The 23,409-nt window shown below is 36.8% G+C and overlaps 4 non-coding genes across 4 annotated transcripts; all 4 read left to right on the top strand.

The window, feature by feature from the left end:
• Positions 1 to 19,103: 19,103 nt before the first annotated feature.
• On the top strand, positions 19,104 to 19,267 carry LOC134698417 (U1 spliceosomal RNA). Its single transcript, XR_010103375.1, has one exon. It is a non-coding gene; the product is annotated as a U1 spliceosomal RNA (small nuclear RNA).
• Positions 19,268 to 20,408: 1,141 nt separating this feature from the next.
• LOC134698406 (U1 spliceosomal RNA) lies at positions 20,409 to 20,572 on the top strand. Its single transcript, XR_010103364.1, has one exon. It is a non-coding gene; the product is annotated as a U1 spliceosomal RNA (small nuclear RNA).
• A 1,141-nt stretch (positions 20,573 to 21,713) lies between these two features.
• Positions 21,714 to 21,877, top strand: LOC134698394 (U1 spliceosomal RNA). The gene has a single exon (XR_010103353.1). It is a non-coding gene; the product is annotated as a U1 spliceosomal RNA (small nuclear RNA).
• Positions 21,878 to 23,019: 1,142 nt separating this feature from the next.
• Positions 23,020 to 23,183, top strand: LOC134698381 (U1 spliceosomal RNA). The gene has a single exon (XR_010103341.1). It is a non-coding gene; the product is annotated as a U1 spliceosomal RNA (small nuclear RNA).
• The last annotated feature ends 226 nt before the right edge of the window (positions 23,184 to 23,409 follow it).

The raw sequence follows: 23,409 nt of genomic DNA, 5'->3' as shown, positions 1-23,409 counted from the left end.
CAGTGGAAAATGTTAATAAAAAATTACAAATTTTATGAAAATTGTTAAAAATTGACTATAAAGGACAATAACTCCTTCGGGGGTCAATTGACCATTTCGGTCATGTTGACTTATTTGTAAATCTTACTTTGCTGAACATAATTGCTGTTTACAGTTTATCTCTATCTATAATAAAATTTAAGATAATAACCAAAAACAGCAAAATTTCCTTAAAATTACCGATTCAGGGGCAGCAACCCAACAATGGGTTGTCAGATTCATCTGAAAATTATAGGGCAGATAGATCTTGATCTGATTAATAATTTTACCGCGTGTTGGATTTGCTCTAAATGCTTTGGTTTTTGAGTTATAAGCCAAAAACTGCATTTTACCCCTTTGTTCTATTTTTAGCTGTGGCGGCCATCTTGATTTGATAGTCGGGTCACCGGACACATTTTTAAAACTAGATACCCCAAAGATGATTATTGCCAAGTCTGGATTAATTTGGCCCAGTAGTTTCAGAGGAGAAGATTTTTGTAAAAGATAACTAAGATTTACGAAAAATGGTTAAAAATTGACTATAAAGGGCAATAACTCCTAAAGGGGTCAACTGACCATTTTGGTCATGTTGACTTATTTGTAAATCCTACTTTGCTAAACATTATTGCTGTTTACAGTTTATCTCTATCTATAATAATATTCAAGATAATAACAAAAAACTGCAAAATTTCCACAAAATTACCAATTCAGGGGCAGCAACCCAACAACAGATTGACCAATTCATCTGAAAATTTCAGGGCAGATAAATCTTGACCTGATAAACATTTTTACCCCATGTCAGATTTGCTCTAAATGCTTTGGTTTTTGAGTTATAAGCCAAAAACTGCATTTTACCCCTATGTTCTATTTTTAGCCGTGGCGGCCATCTTGGTTGGTTGACCGGGTCACGCCACACATTTTTTAAACTAGATACCCCAATGATGATTGTGGCCAAGTTTGGTTCAATTTGGCCCAGTAGTTTCAGAGGAGAAGATTTTTGTAAAAGTTAACAACGACGACGGACGACGGACGACGACGGACGCCGGACGCAAAGTGATGGGAAAAGCTCACTTGGCCCTTCGGGCCAGGTGAGCTAAAAAGCGGAAACTGCACGTGCAGCATGGACGGATTCAAGAAATAATCTCGCGACCTTTGTCGCCCTCCTTTATCAATTTCAAACGCAAATGATTGCTTTGCCGTCGATTTTTTTCCCTCGCACCAAATTGAATAAATTTGATTTTAAAATTTTGCGCGTACACTGTAAAAATGGTAACTGAATACGAAACAGAAAAGGTTTTTTTTTTATATGTATTGCGGAGGAGTGAATTTTCAACAATTATTGATATTCCGTGTGACCAATAATACGGGAACCACTAGAATATCCAGGTGATTGACGGTGTCGGCTTCGCGGCCGCCCGTCTAGAAATTATGGACCACTATGTTAACTCTGATGTAATGAGGAGAACTTTGCGGGCGAAATTTGTGAACACGAAGGTCAACACTCGTGGACAAGTGTTAAAGGCACTAGATGGTACTTTGGTGACCAGGGAGCTTGTGGCTATTTACAAGACCGGAGAAGGGGCGGAATGGTATCTTACTTTCGCCACAGCTAGACAGACGAAGGAATTTGGTGACGGACAGAGAAGGGGCCTAGCCAACGGCAGCGGTGCAGTGTATTTTGAGAGAATAGATCGCAGAGTGGTCAAATTTAAAATCCACTGGTTTCCTTTGCATCTTAGAAAGGAGCTAGTTGCAGAATGGTTAAAGCGCTACGGGACCGCCATTCAAATTGAAGAAGAGAGTATTGGCTATGGAGGGTTGAAATTGAAGACCGGGGCCTTGAAAGGTATTATGAAGAGTACCGAGGAACAATACATGTCGATACCGTACAGAGGAATGGTTTATAACCGGCCAGTTCTGGTCACAGTTTTGGGCAGACAGCCTGTCTGCATAAAGTGTGGCCAGAAAGGACACCAGAGGTCGACCTGCCCCCAGAATGGCCAGAATACCACCAAGAAGAGCTATGCCGAGTCGGCGAGGGCAGGGTTGGAAGAAGGAAGCGGTGAAAGCACTCCGTTGAGTGTCGATGTACCGCGTACAAACAGCAGTGAAGGGTCAACAGGGCGACCCGATGTACATTCAAGCAGTGAAGGGTCCCCTGTGCCCGATGTACTGTCCACCAGTAGCGGTGAAGGCACTCAACCGAGTGCTGATGTACCTTTTAGCAGTTAAGGTCCTGGGGAGGACCGATGTACTGATAGCAGTGAAGATCCGCCCCAGGATCGAGGTACTGAAGAGATGGACATGTCGGGGAAGACCAGGAAGAGGGATAGAGACGAGGAAAACACGGAGGATGATGAAGACAACGGGAAGAAGATAGTGAAGGAAGAACAAGAGAGGACAGGACCATTAACCTTACCTCTCAAGCCTGCTGGGACAATTGCTGTTGACTAACTTTTTATACCTTATGGACGTATGTATTTTGATTATTCCCCCTGAAATAACTGCCCTTCTGTCCACGGACTTTAATTTTGATTATCCCTTTATAACCTTTTATAGGTGTATTGTGTCATATATTTATAGTATTTATAATTTTGATATTGATATATTGTTTATATATATGAATTTTCATGTGTTTATATTAAATAGTATTATAGAACCATTTTATGGTCTTTATAAATTACATTTTTTTGTCTCTTATATTAAAAACCGGTGTTCAAAATACTACTCACCTGTCTATTTTACTTCTATTGTATTATTTTTAGGGATGTCAAAGAATCTGAAATTTAATACTCGGATACTCGGTCATGATACTCGAGTACTCGCGAGTACTCGGATGAATCGTACATTCTATTCAAAAGTTTAAAATTTGGGTTGGATGCAGTGTATGTGATATTACCTTTCATAAACATATAAACGAAAGACAAATACACTACACACATAGCTTGGTCCTCTGTATTTGTGTCAATTAAACAATGAATTACCGAATGCCGTTTCTTCAAATAACCTATCCTAATAGCAATTTTAGTATGTGTATGTACATGTGTTCATGAACGAAATTGCAATAGTAGACAATATAAGTATCATCTGTTCATGAGGAGTTGGTATTTTTATAATACGACTTGTCCATTAATTTGTCAGCAACAATATTGGACTTCAAATTACTTGTGCATTTTCGTGTTGCTCAGTCTTACTTTTTCTACTTTTTTTTTTTGCACTATGATTCGTTTGTCTTGTTTTCTTTTTTTGTTATAATAACTTTGTCAGTTTATTGAAATTTTCGACTTTTGGGTTTGCATGTCGCGCTTGTACTTTCTCCTATCTTTAAATTGTAAAATAAACAATTGTAGTTACAAATAAAGAGTAATTACATTAATTTAATTGCACATTTCATACCAATCACATTTACATAAAAGTCTTGATTAACAAACAAAGGTAAGTTTATACGGCTTGAGATGCATTGATTATTAATTCATGAAAGTGTTGATTCCTGTACAAACACTGTTAAAAAAATCTCTAATCAGTTGCGTAGGTTTCACCGCAGGTCACTTTGATTTTATTCTTGTTTAAAAATATGATCTGGTCTTAAATTGTTTGACTTTTTATTTCTGTAACAAGTTGTGCATGTGAAAACATTCCCTAGGGAGAAATGGACGTTGCTATTTTGTACTACTATAACAAATAGTAGTCTCAGATACTAGTAATCATATGTATGTTGTAAATTGATTTTAATTAATATATCGAAGTGGATATTTCAGCGGAATTAAAGAGAGTGGAAATTTGAAGAGACATACCTCAAGATGTTTAACAGTCAAACGAGTATACGAGTACTAAAACTATACTCGAGTACTCGTTGCCATCCCTAATTATTTTGATAAAGTGCATGTACCTGTTTGTCCACTTTACACTTGCACTGTCAGGACATTTAAATTCTACTCATGTTAAAAGTACAAATTCATATTTTTCATTTTATACTTTTCCTGTAATTAACATATTACCTGTAAGACAACCCCAGGTGTTGACAGTAGTGGCTTCGCGGCCGCCCGTCTTTACTTTATTGAAGATATGGACGCATATTACGCAACAGACATCATCAGGCGAACCCTGAGAGCCAAATTCTCGAAAGTTAAGGTTAACACCCGAGGACAAGTTATTAACGCTCTTCAAGATATACTAGACATCAACCAACTAGAAGCGATCTACAAAACTGGAGAGGGTGTAGAATGGTACATTAGTTTCAAGACGGAAGTGGAGGCCGATACACTAGGGACTGGCGAAAGGAGACAAGTTGGCGAAGGAGCGGTAGTGCTTGACCGCATTGACAGTAGAATCATACGATTGAGGGTCCATTGGTTTCCTCATCATATGAGGAAAGATTTGGTGTGCCACTGGCTGGAGAATTTTGGACAAAACGTCAAATTGGATGAAGAAGAGACACTATACGAGGGTATTATGTTGAAGACGGGTACCCTCGTAGGGACCATGAAGGTGACCGAGGCACAGTACCAGACCATTCCCCATCGCGGCCGATGCTATAACCGGGATGTACTGGTTACTGTGCAAGGACGTCAGAGCCTATGTCTCAGGTGCAACAATTTTGGACACCACAGAGCCACCTGCCCTGAGACAGCGGCCCAGATGGCAAGATTGGACCCTGGAGAGTCAGCTAGTGATGTTCCTTCCGCAAGTCAAACGTTAACGCGGAAGGAAACAGAAGATAATGCCCCCCCCCCCTGGCAGGACAAGCACGGAGGCGGAGAAGGAAAATGGCCCCCACGCAAAACAAATTAGAAAACATGTTTTACCTAATGATATTTATACATTCTTTTTACAACAGTTAAGATTACGTATCTTAGCAGATTTTGAAAAATATATTGAGCATTGGTGTATATCTGATTTATTTTGCAAAGTTGAAGATGAAGAGTTAGTGATAACCTTCTAGTATTATATTGTGTATAATTTGATTGTTTATATTTGTATTTCATATTACACTGTACAATGTTTTATCTGTGATATTTCTGTTTTAACGTAATTGTAATATGTATATGATTTATTAAATAAAGTGTTTGAAATATAAAAAAGGTCTCCTTTATATATACCTAAGTGTTGACGGTGTCAGCTTCGCGGCTGCCCGTATGTGTTTTCAATATTGATCATTATTACAACAGATCCGTTTTGGAAAGAACTTTGCGTGCCAAATTTGTTAAGAAGAGGGTGGCTACGAGAGTTCAAACTATAGAACAGTTAAAGCAGTTTGTGGACGTTAAACAACTGGAAGCAATTTATAAAACCGATGAGGGTACCGAGTGGTACATTACTTTTTTAACAACAAAAGAGACAGTGTTACTAGGAGATGGAAGTAGAAGGGATCTATATGAAGAAGGAAGTGTGGTTTACTTCGACTGTATTGATAAAAGATAGATTAAACTTAGAGTTCATTGATTTCAGCACCATATGGAATTAGCATTAATGGCGGAATGGCTAAATAATTTTGGGACTGATATTAAACTGTTTGAAGAAACAACCGATTTTGATGGAATACCGTTGAAGACAGGGACAATCTCTGCCAAGATGAAGTGTACAGAAACGCAATTTCTTAGTATTCCTTATCATGGAAGAGTTTTCAATAGAGAAGTGTTGATAACAGTACAAGGTAGACAGAGTCTGTGCCTCCGATATAACAAACACGGAGCTAGTCGAGGAGAAAAAACAAACCTATGCTCAGATGGCGAGGCTGGAACCCAGCGAGACGGGGAGTGCGTCCTCGGTGCCTACAGTTCCGGAGAGTTGTGGTAATGGGCCCCCGCAAGACAAGCGCGGATGGGAGGGAAAGACAATGGGCCCTCCGCTGATGTTGTAGAGGAGATGGACTCTTCAATGAAATCAGTGCAAGGAGGCAAATGGCCCTCGATGCGAAGTCGAATGGTTTTATTGTATGTTTTAAAATAATTTATCCGCTGACTGTATTATGTTCGAATACCTCTTTATAAAGTGACTCCTGATTTACTCAAATGGACAAATGTCAGATATTAAAGCATTCTGACCTGGTAAGGCAGCACCGTGATCTAATCCGGTAACCACGACAAATTTCAGGTGTTTGACGGTCGGCTTCGCGGTCGCCCGTCTGTCAATATGAACTCATATTACAATGGAGATGTGATGAGAAATTTGCCGGCCAAACTCAGCCCGGAGAACACCACCACCACCACCACAAGGAAGACGAACACCAAAGCCGTCACTATATATGGCAGCAGCAGAAGACAAAAACGGTGAAAGCGCTCGGTTGAGTGCTGATGTACCGTATACGAGTGGCAGTGAAGGGTCAACAGGGCGACCCGATGTACCTTTAAGCAGTGATGTGTCCCCTGTGCGGCCCGATGGACTGACCACCAGTAGCGGGTGTACTGATCGAGGTATTGAGGCGATGGACATGACGGGGAAGACCAGAAAGAGGTGGAGAGACGATACCACGGTAGAAAAAGGTGAAAGAAATGGCAAGAAGTTGGTGAAGGAGGAAGAACCGGAAAGGACAGGGACTCTTGCTTTACCTATAAAGCACCCTGGGACAATTATTGAGATTGCTTAACTGATTGAACTATGGACGTATGTATTTTGATTATTCCCCCTGAAATAACTGCCGTTCTGTCCACGGACTTTGATTATCACCTTTTATAGGTGTATGTTTTCATATGTTTATAGTATTTATAATTTTGTTATTGATATATTTTTCATATATGTGATGAGAAGAACACTAAGAGCTAAGTTTGTGAACACGAAGGTCAACACTCGGGGACAAGTGATAGAGGCACTGGAAGGTACGTTGGTGACCAGGGATCTTGTGGCCATTTACAAGACCGGAGAAGGGGCCGAGTGGTATCTCACTTTCGCCACAGCTAGCCAGACTGAGAAGTTTGGTGACGGACAACGAAGGGGCTTTGCCAACGGCAGCGGTGCTGTTTTTTTTTGACAGAATAGACCGCAGAGTGGTGAAATTTAAGATCCACTGGTTTCCTCTACACCTAAGAAAGGAGCTTGTCGCTGAATGGTTGGAGCGCTATGGGACCGCCATACAACTTGAAGAAGAGATCATGGACTACGAAAGGCTGAAACTGAAGACCAGGGCCCTGAAAGGTGATATGAAGAGCACGGAGCAACAATATATAACGATACCTTACAGAGGGATGGTGTACACCGGCCAGTTCTGTGTAGAAAGCCTGTTTGCCTAAAGTGTGTCCAGAAAGGACACCAGAGGTCGGCCTGCCCCAGAACGGCAGCAGTAACACCAGGAAGAGCTATGCCGAGTCGGCGAGATTAGAAGATGGAAGCGGTGAAAGCACTCCGTTGAGTGTCGATGTACTGCATACGAGCAGTGCCGAGTCGGCGAGGGCAGGATTAGAAGATGGAAGCGGTGAAAGCACTCCGTTGAGTGTCGATGTACCGCATACGAGCAGTGAAGGGTCAACAGGGCAACCCGAGTGCTGATGTACCTAATAGCAGTGAAGGTCCAAATGGAATGTCCTTTCCACATTCAACTTGTCGAAACTAAAGATGGGCAAAACCTGACTGTGAGGGAATTGCACATTTCTCACAATCATGAGATCAATAAATGTCTTTGAGCATCTGCCTAGACAAAGGATACTAGATGACAATACACTAGAAGGTGTCAAAATATTTGATATTATTACTTGCTTCTTTAATTTTTACAAACTCGAGCTTTAATTTTAGTAGTTATATATGTTTTTAAATTTCAGTTTCTGTTTTACGATCTTTAACATTTTACTAAAAGATTATTTTAAAATATCACATTGGTACATTTTTAAATTATTAAAATTGTATTCTTTAAATTGTCATTTAAATTTTATAAAAGTATTAATTTCTATCATGTTTTTCTTTTACAGGGACTGTACATTTCATTTTCTATCATTGTGCATTAAATTTTGCAATGTTTATTATTTAATAAATACAATTTGAAAATATTATTTTTCATACTCTTCACTCGTTCTACATGAAATCTCCATATTATCGATAATTTCTGCACCGCGATCTAATCCGGTATCCACGACAGTTTCCAGGTGTTTGACGGTCGGCTTCGCGGCCGGCCGTCTGTCAACATGAATGCTTACTATAATGGAGATGTGATGAGGAGAACTTTGAGGGCGAAATTCAGCGACCTGAGATGTAACACCAGAGGCCATGTGATCACCGCGCTGGAGGATGTCATATACGTCAAGAAGTTAGAGGCCATTTACAAGACGGGCGAAGGCAGTGAATGGTACCTTACTTTCATCACCGACGCTGACGTAGACACGTTAGGCGATGGAGTAAGGAGACCATGCATGGAAAGGGGATCAGTCGTATTCGAAAGAATAGACCGCAGATTGGTTCATTTTCGAATACACTGGTTCCCCCTCCCTATGAAGAAGGCGCTTGTAGGGGAGTGGCTGAGAAGCTATGAGAGTAACATCACCCTAGATGAGGATTACATGGTATATGATAACCTTAATTTAAAGACAGGATCTCTGTCGGGGACAATGAGGAGTACGGAGGCTCAATTTAATAACATTCCGTACAGGGCTATGGTGTTCAACCGACCTGTCCTCGTCACAGTTGTAGGTAGGCAGCCTATCTGTCTAAAATGTGACAAGAAGGGGCACCAACGTTCTGCGTGCCCGGAGAACACCACCACAAGGAAGACGTACACCAAAGCTGTCACTATGGCAGCAAAAGACACGAACGGTGAAAGCGCTCGGTTAAGTGCTGATGTACCGTGTACGAGTAGCAATGAAGGGTCAACGGGGCGACCCGATGCAACATTAAGCATTGAGGGGGCCCCTGTGCGGCCCGATGGACTGACTACCAGTAGCGGCGAAGGCACTCAACCGAGTGCTGATGTACCTAACAGCAGTGAAGGTCCTGAGGAGGACCGATGTACTGAAAGCAGTGAAGATCCGCCCAAGGATCGAGGTACTGAAAGCAGTGAAGAAAGCCCAAGGATCGAGGTACTGAAGAAATGGGACTTGTCGAGGAAGACCAGAAAGAGGGGGAGAAATGATGATACAACGGATGAAGAACAGGGAGACAATGGAAAGAAGTTGGTGAAGGAAGAAGAACTAGAGAGGATAGGACCACTTGCTTTACTTATAACGCATCCTGGGACAATTGATGTTGATTAACTGCTTGAATTATGGACGTATATACTTTGATTATTCCACCTGAAATAACTGCCCTTCTGTCCACGGACTTTGATTACTCCTTATAACCTTTTATAAGTGTATTTTTTCATATGTTCATAGTATTTCTAGTTTTGATCTTGATATATTGTTTATGTATATCTATTTCAATATGTTTATATTTAATTTCCTTTACATTATGTTTGAAAATTATATTATAATTATTCTGCTCATTCTGGGCGCCATGATTGGCAAATAAAATATTTTGTTTGTTGTTCGTATTATCCGTTTGATGGTTCATTGGTTCCTTCACCACATGAAGGAATAGTGATCAAAGGTACCAGGATTATAATTTAGTACGCCACCAGCGCGTTTCGTCTACACAAAGACTCATCAGTGACGTTCATATCAAAATAAAGCCAAACAAGTACAAAGTTGAAGAGCATTCGGGATCCAAAATTCCAAAAAGTTGTGTCAAGTACGGCTAAGGTAATCTATGCCTGGGATAAGAAATCTTTAGTTTTTTGAAAAAAAAATAAAGTTTTGTAAACAGGAAACTTACAAAAACCGACCACATTATTGATATTCATGTCAACACCGAAATGTCGACTACAGGGCTGGTGATACCCTCGGGGACGAAACGTCCACGAGCAATGGCATCGACACAGTGGTGTAAATAGTTTAAAAGGTACCTGTGACAAGGGAGACTTAGTATGTTAATCTTTGAAAAAATTTGGACAGCATATACGATTAGCGGAGGAGTCAACGTTGTATTGAGCCAGGAAGCACGGAAGACAACCTACGCCCAGATGGCTCAACTGAACCCTGCAGAATCCAAAGATGGACCTACCGCAAGTCAAATGCGAGAGGTAACATAAAGACATAATGGATGCACCTGGAATAAATCTGATTTATTATCCTGAACAATTCCAGGTATTAAACCGCCACTGCGTATACTATAACGCAGACGTATATGCAGCTATTTTTTCAAATAATTCTGGCCATCAATGACAATAACAAGTATCTAAAAAAATACTAAAGCATGCCAGTAATTAACAAGAATGCAAAACCATAACAATCTTGTGATATTTTTTGGCAGATGGAATATGAATATTAAAAGTGGACTTGCGACAACAAAAGAACAATATAACCGTGCGGACGCGAAGGTTTTAATTTAAGAACTATAATATTAATAGACATCTACCTAGTTCATAACATCAACATACAAACGGGGGCATCTGCAGGAATTTACTCTTGTGATTTTAAAAGCATTTACGTACATATTCAAAAGAACAACTAGATTGTAATGATATAAGGCCCCGTATATCAATGGCTTATCAAAAATTAAAATCACAAAAATACTGAACTCAGAAAATCAATTCGGAAAGTCCACAATCACATGGCAAAATCAACAAAAAAAAACACATCAAAAACGAATGGACAAAAACTGTCATATTTCTGACTTGGTACAGGCATTTTCAAATGTAGAAAATGTCGGATTAAACCTGGTTTTATAGCGCTAACGCTCTCACTTTGATGACAGTCTCATAATAAAATTCCGTTATATTTACAATGATTCGTTAACTAAACAGACCCCAATAAATAAAATACTCAAAATATGGGTACAGCAGTCATCATCGTGTAACAATTTAACAGAACACGAAAACATCAAGGTGCTCTAGCTACTCAGCCACTGGTTTCTCACCTTACTTTTGCTATATATAGATGAGAAAAGACGAACATCAATTGACACTTTGCTAAAACTGTGTAAAGGTTAAAAAAACATTTGTGAACCGCCTTGTATCAATCAACACTGCCCAGTTCGTCATGGCACACATCACTACAAGTGTCTAAAATACAGACCCTACCAAGACGGTTTGATTAACAAGGGCAAAACAATAATATTTTTAAGAGGAGTACTATCTTGTCTTAGCAAACAATCACAAATGCCGAGAGATATTGGACACGTACAGTTTCAGACCCCTTTTGGTGGCCTGTGAATACGCAGTTTACAAACTGCAATATTATCAAAACATGATAAGAGATGGACCATTTTGTAAATGTATCAAAGGGGAAACTTCGTGCAAAGCACAATTAGTTATGGTTCAATTGCATTTAGTTGAACATGAGAATTTTGTGAAATTAAAACCAAAATTAATGTACAAAATCCACCGAGGTCAATACAGATATTTTGATTGTTAAATTTTAAACATAGATAACTCACTGGTTTTCCTAGGATCAGCTAGTTAAAAAACAAAAAAATGCTCAACACCTCTTCCTGAATAACCTAAGTCAAGCGCTCCCCAAAAAGGTGCACTTGAATTGTTCCATCCATGCGTTTAAACATTATCTAAATTTATTAACTTGTTTCAAGGAAATCATTGCTAGCACTGCCTGCGCTAATTATCTACGTATCAAGCATCGAATTGCCAAATATGAGAGCATTGAATCAGCACTAGGGTACATAATCCTTAAAAAAATATATAAAGCTATGCACTCTAAGCGGCTAAATATGTAAAACATAATGCTAATATGAGTACTAACACAACCAGTGCTGCATTGCACTGAATTAATTGAAATATATAAAGGGTCAACCGGTATCACAATTTGCACAGGTAAAATATTACTGGTTTCATTTGCTATCAAATAACACAGGTAGAAATTTAATCTTGAATATCATATAATTACTTTTAATGAATACTTTTTGTATATTTTCACGTCATAAATAAAAGTTACATATCAGCAAAAGTATTTAGTAAATCGACTATATATGATGTAGGCAATAAATGCAAAACTGTTGTCAACATAAAAAAAATCGGTGAATTTAAATATCCTACTAAAACCTGAAATTACACTAGACAAGAGCAACATTGAAATATATACTTTCTTACAAAGTCAGTTTACAAATGATAAACCAATAGGAATTTTAATATAGGAAAGAATTCTGCATAAAATAATGTCTACACAATTGAAATTCACACTTAACTTTATTTTTAACTACCTCTAAAACAACAAATTTAAAATGTCTTTTTTAACAAACAAGGCATTTGATTGAGGACATATGGTTGGAACCACACCCTCAATATGGTTTATGAACACCCCGCCCTTTTTTTTTTATAGAAAAAATAGCTGGATCCCCCCTGGTTTAACATGATTTATTTATAAAATGATATCATTTGACTAATAAGTTTTAACCCTAACATTTAAAGGTAACCAGTAGTTAGTAAATTTATTAAATAAAATGAATATGATTGAGAACTACAGTTATTTTGATAAAGATAAAATGCAACATACAAAAAAAACAAAACAAAAAGGTGATACAATATAAACCCATGGGTAAAATGCCATTATGTATGCCTTCCCAGTATAAAAGCAGGGGAGGCTGCATTGAGTGTTATCATTGTCCGTCTAAACATCTGTACATGTACTTCCAATAATTTAGTTTCTGATTTCTAACTTTAGTTTGCTTCAACAAAATGTTATGAAAATTTTACACAATGCTACGTGCATTTACTTCAAAATACAGGTCAATTTTTAATTTTGGTGGCGTCACTTAAACCATTCTGCAGTTCTGCCCATTTAAAAATAGATAAAACATCAAAAAGGATAATATAAGCAATATTTATGATCTTTATAAACGATATCAAAAAGGAGTAGGTCCGATAAGGACTGATTTTTGCCTCTAATTTCAGGCTCATCTGACAAAAGATTTTGACCACTTTTTAAACACTTAGATGTCTATTTCATTTGATTCAAAAAGTTTATGTGAAAGATTTTAACTGATTTATTCATTAAAAACGATCCGATTCAAGCTCAACTATGAAAAATCTACCAAATATGCCGAAAAAAAGTCACTTTTCAGATGGTTTTTGTCAGAAATGAAAGGGGCCGCATCCGTGTTCATCCTCAACCTTTAAATATGTTATGTATTATCATCAAATACAACTTCAATTTCAATATTAAAGATGAACACGAATGCGGCCACTTTCGTGTAACACGGAAAACGTCTAAAATTTAACTAAAATGCTAGAATTGTGAAGATTTCAGTAACTTAGCATGACTAAATGATGCTAGTACCCGATATATGTGCATTGTGTTTTCAAAAAACAGACCATAATTATGTAGCAGAAGCATTCTTCTGTCCAATAAATAACTAAAAATTTACATTTTAAGAATTTTGTAAAACTGCTCTATTTTTGGGCAAAAAGGGGTCTTACTGGATCTACTCCTTTGGGATAATATATATATAACAGGAAAATGTGGTATAAGTGCCAATGAGACAACTCTCCGTCCAATAAACTTATTATAGATACCAGTTCTAAAATTTGTATATACGCCAGTCGCGCGTTTCGTCTACAAAAGACTCATCAGTGACGCTCGAGTCCAAAAGCCAAAGTCACAATTGATAAAAGTATACCATAATAAGTCAAGGTACTGTCTCAACACGTTGCTAAGGGTCACCAACCACAAGCTATAACGGGCCAAAAATTTAATCTGAAACCACAAATTATAGGTATGCATGATGATTATATAATATACAAGTTATTGCTTTAAAATGCAGATCTAATGAACTTCAAATGTTTTTAAATATTATCATTATATTGTCATAAACACGAATGGCACACACTTTAATGCACATGGTGAGTATTTCTACAATCAATGTCTCTTCATGGTTCAAAGATGATCCAGGCTACAAAATTTCAAAATCAAAAACATAATAAAAAGTTGAACAGAGGATAAAGTCAAAAAATTGAAAAATAATAATAATAAATCAGATTTGATAATGCGAGAACAATGCACAATCATGAAAATGATGTTGATGATGTTGAGAAATGGATTTTTTTTATTCTTGCCCAGTGTCATATATTACAAGCATATAATATGTATAAGGTTGCTAACATTTTAAACTGATATATGAATGATAGAAAAACAAAAGATATGGCAAAATCACTACATGTACATAAAAATAAAAACAAAAAGCAAAAGAACAAAGATATAGGAACATGAGGTGTGAGTCCCAACGAGACAATTCTCCATCCAAATAACTATTTATAAAAGTAAACCATTACAGTTCAATGTACGGCCTTAAACACGGAGCCTTGGCTCACACCGAACAACAAGCTATAAAGGGCCCTAAAATTTAGAAATATCAAAAATTGAAAATTATACCAAATTACAGGGAATGAGCAAAATTTGGAGAGACGAACGACCAAAGAGAATAACTGCATCTAATTTTGTTGTAAAAAATAAAAAAAATAACTTGCCGCAATAGTATAGCGTTTTGTAGATAATAAGTTTCGGAGGAATAAGGCCACCCGTCAAGGGTTGAATGATGAAAGGATTATAATCAAAGAATATATAGATTCAAAGTTAAATGAAAATTGTTAAGTTGTAGTTGAAAGATCTGGTCTAATTATTTATACATATAACAAGTTCTTGACTTGAAGTCTAGATGGCTTCGTAACAGAGGAAAATGACACATCATAACCAAATAAAGCACTTTTTGAAATAAAAGATGTTTTTTATAGGAAAGAAGCAAAACAACTAGAATTAAAATAAGGAAAATTATATTTGAAAAGGAATCACAATATTTATTATCAATGTCAGGGTCTGTTGAATCTGATTGGTCAAATTACCTGTTTTTTTATTCTTGTTTAATACCGGAAACCAGAAAAATGTTACCAATGGGATTGCACAGTTATATTTACTTTCTAAGTTTACTGTGAGTTTTGGAATTACAAATTCAATGGTCTAGAAAAAGGTCAATAACTCTCATCTCGGGTGCGTTATTCAGTTCGAGGGGTATTCTCAAGATACGTGAAAGTTGTTTTTAGTGTAAAGACAAATCAATTATCGACAGACTGGGGTATGTTTAGTTTTAAAAGATGCATGTAAAAGTAATAAAATATTGGTTGATGCGAACACATTGCATATTCCTGTAAGCTACCTTTTTTTCGTACGGGTATTATAGTAAACCCCATATTGACAGAAACAAATGCCTGTGATTTCAAGCTGCACTTTGTGACTGACATTTTTTACAAGCAAGTGCATAACTCTAGCGGTATCTGAGCTCTAATTGCAATCTCAATTGAAAGACCTGTTCAGTTTTGAGCTGCATTCTGGTTGCATACCATTGTTGACCATGCCGGACGAACAACATTAGGACCGATTGTTAACTAATAGGTGGTGGGTATCAATTATCGGTTGTACAATTTGAGAGCTTATTTCTGATTTTTGTGCGTACCATTGCGGAATATGATAATGAAAATCAGTGAGTACGTATATCTCATGATCCATTGAAGATGTTACTATTATCCCATCACTAAAAGCATCAATATAGTGCATATGTGCGTAGCAACATTGACTGCCTCTAAAGTCTATGCTTTGATGTGATTTTCTGTCTTCACAAAAATTTGGAAATTTTGGTCCGTTCTGATTAAACTGATTTATCCCTATACACATGTGATACTATGTGAACAAGTTGTGATTTTAATGACGGTCTTTTTGATACTCAACCTGAATTGGTCAGATTTAAGATGGTTTTCAGTTGAAGTAAAGTGAAATTCTTCACACTGTCCGCATTTGCTGAAAGCAATCTCAATGACTCGACTGCAATGATTCCCATTTCGACGAATCCTTATCGCAATCTAATGCTATCAAAACGGCTACAAAATCTTCCTCGGATGGTGTATACAACTCAGCTAGTGTATTGTCAATTGACTCAGTGGTATCAAGTTCTCTTAAACTACTAGCACTTAAATTTTCATCAGTTGATTTGCCTGCCAGTCGTACAATATTTACAGCGTCTTCGTCCTTTGAAGAGTAAAACAATTAGCAAATATTGCATAATATCCAATTCAGGATCATTTGGTTTTGCTGCGAATGTATCCATGTCAAAAGTTTCTTTCTCACATTTCTGTTAAACTCTATCAATGCTAACTGGTGACCCGACACGCTTCATATTTGTCTTTAATTCAATGCTACTTCCAATTGATCCCTGCTTTGAATTTGTGATAGACAGCAATTATTCATCAGCTTTACCAGTTTGTCGTGTTTTGTCATCTTTACAACATCGGCCCAATACACACTCATTTTACATCTTATAAATCATTTTTGCTACATAATTTCCACGAACTGACCATCGAACGCTATCACCCTGACAGACATTTGACAACTATAACATGCGTTTACAGCTAGTAAACACTTCCCTAACGAATTTCATATATAAACTGAAACCGCCAAGTCCATATTGTAAATGTACCGCGTATCCTCCAGTCAGCCTGTGAAGATCATTTGCTACAGTTACCAAGATTTCATTTGCTGGCTTTCGTAAGATATTGTAGGCTTCAGTCAGTGCTGTCGTACATTTTCTAGAGATGACGCAAAGTGGTCTAGTGATGACATTACAGGAAATGATTTTAAACCACTTGAGTGACACCCAAAACACAATCCTTCGTTTGTGCTGATCCTTATGAACAAGATTTTGCTTGCAGAGATGGAAATTCTCCAACGAAAGTACAAATCGTTGAATACTCGTTTAGTCTTTCTAAAAGCTCCTTTCATATTGCATTCCGTTTTGTAGCACTTCCATAAATTTCGGTACATAACTTCCAAATGTCATTCATTAAAGCTTTATCCATAGATCCAGTGATAAAAATTGAACTTTCAGGTGTAAAACTCAGATAACCTATTTTATAATTCCTGGTACCCTTAATAACTATTATTGCATTTGTTTGCTGCCATGCATGTGACTCAATATATGTGTGGTATAGTAACATTTTGTAATGTACGTCTGTAGTTTTCTTTCCAGACATAGGACATTTTATTTCAAATGCCATTTCATTTACAGTTGTTGCAGTAATACCAGAGCCATCACCGTTAATAATGTCGTACGAATCACCACGGGGAATCTTTTCATAACCATCTTCAACGAATATTACACTGGGAAAGTAGCTATATAGACTGGTATTATTTTTCCTACAAAAGTTCCAATACCGTTTATTAGTACTGCCTGTAATTCGACTTTCCTTATAGTCTTTATAGATATATTTAACTTCAAATCAATTTGAAATAAACACACTTGTATTTGTATCGATTTTTATACGCCAGTCAAAATTGTAATACAAATGTCCTGTGTCCGTCCGTCTGTCTGTTCGGCGTTAACATGTCGCACCGTAACTTGAGAACGACTCATCCAAATTTCATGAAACTTGATACAGTTGTTTCTTATGACGGTCAAATGATCTGTATACTTTTTGGGGAAAATAAGATTAAAATTGTTTGAGTTACGGCACTTTGTAACTAAAACAGGGTTGTGTCATTTTCACATGTAGCACCGTATATCAAAAACAATTTGATTATTGCTTAAAACTTTACACACTTCTTAGGTATATTAATCTTAAGATCTGTATACTTTTTGGTGATGATTCAAAATCTTGTTTTTGAGTTATTGAGTATTTTGTAAAAAAGGGGGAGGTAGTTTTTACATGTCGCGCTGTATCTCAAAAACGATTTATGATTATTGCTTTAAACTTTAAAACTTCTTTGTTATATTAATCTTAAGATTTGTATACATTTTGGTGATAATTTAAAAATTGATTTTTCAATTATTCAGTATTTTGTAAAAAAAAAAAAAAAGAGGGGAGTTTTTTTTTTACATGTCGCGTCGTTTCTCAAAAACAATTTATGATTATAACTTAAAACTTTACACACTTCTTTGTTATATTAATCTAAAGATCTGTATACTTTTTGTTTTGATTCAAAATTTTATTTTAGTGATATTTAGTTTTTTGGAAAAAAATAGAGGGGGGTGTTGGGGGTGTTCATATGTCCCGCCGTTTCTCAACACAATATATGGTTATTGCTTAAAACTTTTCAGAAACTATTTATGATTATTGCATAAAACTTTCACACAAGACGACCGGCGTATCATGCGCTCATGGCGCAGCTGTTTATTCTTTCATAACTGTTATTTTTCTCTTTTCTTTTGTCCAATTAATCGGAAATAATGTCCAATAGAAATTCAGTTCATATCTTTGTCAACATGCATACATTTGTTTTGCATTCCTTTTATTAATGTACTGTTTTTATTATTGTCATGATGTTTATTTACCGTCTTATAGCTAGTTTACGAATATACTATATATGCCTTATTCCTTCATTGAGGCGTTCTTCTAAGTATAATTTTATAAATGGTGGCTTGTTAAACAAAAAGACGGAAGATATTTGTATTTATGTAAAGTATTAGTATAGTATTTACAAAGTATAAATATGTAGGTATCACGGTAGTATTTCCTTTCCATAGGCGACAATAGTTACATTTTACAATGGTCATTACTTTCCAACACTCCAAAAGACCCCATACTTACTTTAACTTGAAGTACTTCCATTTATATATTCATTAAATAAATGAGAAACATGATCATGACCATTTAATTTTTTATCTATTGTCACGGAGTTATATTGATATTTCCGAATTGTTTAATCAACTTGTATAATAAAAATCAGAACCATAGCTTCTGTTAGTGTTGTTCCTTTTTTCAGGAAACCACCTACTTTATAACTCATATTAAAAAGTTTTATGAAATCAATTGATGAACTAGATTTCTACTTTCGGATATCACATTTAACACTTTTAAAGTTTATCACCCTTTCTGTAGCCATTTTTGTACAATTTTTCAAACATAAATTGTATCAAAACTACAAATATCATGAATAATTCAGACAAGCCATTTTTATACATATACTAGGTGGAAATTGATGCAAAGCGGACAAATGTCAGATATCCAAGCATACATAAATTACCACATGGTAAAAATATAAATTATTTAATGCCCAAAAAGGCGCAAGCCAGGGCCGACCGTGCAAGGGCTGTATAGCCAGTCAAGGTCGTTAAAAACTTCCATTTGTCCAAGCATACTTACCTGGTACAGGGAGCACCGTGATCAAAAAGGCGGTCTCCCCAGGTCGAGGCCTTTCCATTGCACTCCGGTTAGGCTGAAGCCTGCGATTGCCCCAAATGTGGGCAACTCGGGTACGCAATTTTTTAGTGTGGGGGACTGCGTTCGCGCTATCCCCTGTTAATAAATCAAATGTAAAGAGAAGTTCCCAATAAATACTAAAACTTGAAACTGTTGTTAAACTTTTTCTTTGATACGCTGAGACTGTTCAGGAGTAGCGTAAATTGTGATCGCAAACCGGTTTTCCACTCTTTTGTTTCATATCATTGTATCTCATCAATTTGAGTATACGATATAAAGAAAAGAAGCAAATTAATTTCTCAGTCAGACAACTTGGTTTCTACACTTCATATAAGTAAGTTTTGTTTTAAATTATTATCTCGTCATCCGTAAATTTCATGTTTTGCCTCTCCGTTTAAGTTACATAAAAAAAAAATCCGCTTGCTACAAGTAAAAACTATAAATTAAGTTTGGAAGCTTATTCAATTTGCTTTACGATGAAAACAAGTTTTTGGTTTGCAAGTTATTTTTTCTATTTGAAATAATATGAAATTCAACTATACCTGTTAATTTGCATAAGAGGAAAATACGTGCATTTGATGAAAAGTGATGCCGTATTTTATTTGCCTGGCTATATCGAAAAAGCGGAAACTGCATGTGCAGCACGGACGGATTCAAGAAATAATCCCGCGACCTTTGTCGCCCTCCTTTATCAATTTTAAACGCAAATGATTGCTTTGCCGTCGATTTTTTTTTATCCCCACACCAAATTGAGTAAATTTGATTTTAAAATTTTGCGCGTACACTGTAAAAATGGTAACTGAATTCGAAACAGAAGCAAACAGTGTTGTATGAACGAAAGGCAGTTACGAAATTGAAGCGACGAAGGAGGGAAAAACAATAAAGTTCTTGTTGGTTTTTTTTTCCTTTATTGCGGAGGAGTGAATTTTAAACAATTATTGATATTCCGTGTGAAAGCATCATGGCGATCTGAACGTACGTAGTACGTTTTTAATCCACAGAGTTATCCTACTTTATTTGGTCCCTTTCAACAAATCGTCCTGAAAAAGTGTCCCGGTCTTTAATACACCAACGTGTTTCAATGAAATCAGTGGAAGGAGGCAAATGACCCTCGATGCGAAGTCGATTTTTTTTATTGTATGTTTTAAATTGATGTATCGGCTGACTATAATATGTTCGAATACCTCTTTATAAAGTTACTCCTGATTTACTCAAGTGGACAAATGTCAGATATCCAAGCATACTTACCTGGTACAGGGAGCACCGTGATCAAAAAGGCGGTCTCCCCAGGTCGAGGCCTTTCCATTGCACTCCGGTTAGGCTGAAGCCTGCGATTGCCCCAAATGTGGGCAACTCGGGTACGCAATTTTTTAGTGTGGGGGACTGCGTTCGCGCTATCCCCTGTTAATAAATCAAATGTAAAGAGAAGTTCCCAATAAATACTAAAACTTGAAACTGTTGTTAAACTTTTTCTTTGATACGCTGAGACTGTTCAGGAGTAGCGTAAATTGTGATCGCAAACCGGTTTTCCACTCTTTTGTTTCATATCATTGTATCTCATCAATTTGAGTATACGATATAAAGAAAAGAAGCAAATTAATTTCTCAGTCAGACAACTTGGTTTCTACACTTCATATAAGTAAGTTTTGTTTTAAATTATTATCTCGTCATCCGTAAATTTCATGTTTTGCCTCTCCGTTTAAGTTACATAAAAAAAAAATCCGCTTGCTACAAGTAAAAACTATAAATTAAGTTTGGAAGCTTATTCAATTTGCTTTACGATGAAAACAAGTTTTTGGTTTGCAAGTTATTTTTTCTATTTGAAATAATATGAAATTCAACTATACCTGTTAATTTGCATAAGAGGAAAATACGTGCATTTGATGAAAAGTGATGCCGTATTTTATTTGCCTGGCTATATCGAAAAAGCGGAAACTGCATGTGCAGCACGGACGGATTCAAGAAATAATCCCGCGACCTTTGTCGCCCTCCTTTATCAATTTTAAACGCAAATGATTGCTTTGCCGTCGATTTTTTTTTATCCCCACAACAAATTGAGTAAATTTGATTTTAAAATTTTGCGCGTACACTGTAAAAATGGTAACTGAATTCGAAACAGAAGCAAACAGTGTTGTATGAACGAAAGGCAGTTACGAAATTGAAGCGACGAAGGAGGGAAAAACAATAAAGTTCTTGTTGGTTTTTTTTTCCTTTATTGCGGAGGAGTGAATTTTAAACAATTATTGATATTCCGTGTGAAAGCATCATGGCGATCTGAACGTACGTAGTACGTTTTTAATCCACAGAGTTATCCTACTTTATTTGGTCCCTTTCAACAAATCGTCCTGAAAAAGTGTCCCGGTCTTTAATACACCAACGTGTTTCAATGAAATCAGTGGAAGGAGGCAAATGACCCTCGATGCGAAGTCGATTTTTTTTATTGTATGTTTTAAATTGATGTATCGGCTGACTATAATATGTTCGAATACCTCTTTATAAAGTTACTCCTGATTTACTCAAGTGGACAAATGTCAGATATCCAAGCATACTTACCTGGTACAGGGAGCACCGTGATCAAAAAGGCGGTCTCCCCAGGTCGAGGCCTTTCCATTGCACTCCGGTTAGGCTGAAGCCTGCGATTGCCCCAAATGTGGGCAACTCGGGTACGCAATTTTTTAGTGTGGGGGACTGCGTTCGCGCTATCCCCTGTTAATAAATCAAATGTAAAGAGAAGTTCCCAATAAATACTAAAAGTTGAAACTGTTGTTAAACTTTTTCTTTGATACGCTGAGACTGTTCAGGAGTAGCGTAAATTGTGATCGCAAACCGGTTTTCCACTCTTTTGTTTCATATCATTGTATCTCATCAATTTGAGTATACGATATAAAGAAAAGAAGCAAATTAATTTCTCAGTCAGACAACTTGGTTTCTACACTTCATATAAGTAAGTTTTGTTTTAAATTATTATCTCGTCATCCGTAAATTTCATGTTTTGCCTCTCCGTTTAAGTTACATAAAAAAAAAATCCGCTTGCTACAAGTAAAAACTATAAATTAAGTTTGGAAGCTTATTCAATTTGCTTTACGATGAAAACAAGTTTTTGGTTTGCAAGTTATTTTTTCTATTTGAAATAATATGAAATTCAACTATACCTGTTAATTTGCATAAGAGGAAAATACGTGCATTTGATGAAAAGTGATGCCGTATTTTATTTGCCTGGCTATATCGAAAAAGCGGAAACTGCATGTGCAGCACGGACGGATTCAAGAAATAATCCCGCGACCTTTGTCGCCCTCCTTTATCAATTTTAAACGCAAATGATTGCTTTGCCGTCGATTTTTTTTTTATCCCCACACCAAATTGAGTAAATTTGATTTTAAAATTTTGCGCGTACACTGTAAAAATGGTAACTGAATTCGAAACAGAAGCAAACAGTGTTGTATGAACGAAAGGCAGTTACGAAATTGAAGCGACGAAGGAGGGAAAAACAATAAAGTTCTTGTTGGTTTTTTTTTCCTTTATTGCGGAGGAGTGAATTTTAAACAATTATTGATATTCCGTGTGAAAGCATCATGGCGATCTGAACGTACGTAGTACGTTTTTAATCCACAGAGTTATCCTACTTTATTTGGTCCCTTTCAACAAATCGTCCTGAAAAAGTGTCCCGGTCTTTAATACACCAACGTGTTTCAATGAAATCAGTGGAAGGAGGCAAATGACCCTCGATGCGAAGTCGATTTTTTTTATTGTATGTTTTAAATTGATGTATCGGCTGACTATAATATGTTCGAATACCTCTTTATAAAGTTACTCCTGATTTACTCAAGTGGACAAATGTCAGATATCCAAGCATACTTACCTGGTACAGGGAGCACCGTGATCAAAAAGGCGGTCTCCCCAGGTCGAGGCCTTTCCATTGCACTCCGGTTAGGCTGAAGCCTGCGATTGCCCCAAATGTGGGCAACTCGGGTACGCAATTTTTTAGTGTGGGGGACTGCGTTCGCGCTATCCCCTGTTAATAAATCAAATGTAAAGAGAAGTTCCCAATAAATACTAAAACTTGAAACTGTTGTTAAACTTTTTCTTTGATACGCTGAGACTGTTCAGGAGTAGCGTAAATTGTGATCGCAAACCGGTTTTCCACTCTTTTGTTTCATATCATTGTATTTCATCAATTTGAGTATACGATATAAAGAAGCAAATTAATTTCTCAGTCAGACAACTTGGTTTCTACACTTCAT

This window comes from Mytilus trossulus, chromosome 14 (genome assembly GCF_036588685.1).
Source record: "Mytilus trossulus isolate FHL-02 chromosome 14, PNRI_Mtr1.1.1.hap1, whole genome shotgun sequence".
In the NCBI taxonomy this organism is placed as follows: domain Eukaryota; kingdom Metazoa; phylum Mollusca; class Bivalvia; order Mytilida; family Mytilidae; genus Mytilus; species Mytilus trossulus.
The sequence above is the reverse complement of the archived record's forward strand: the minus strand, read 5'-3'. Positions and strand labels throughout refer to the sequence as shown.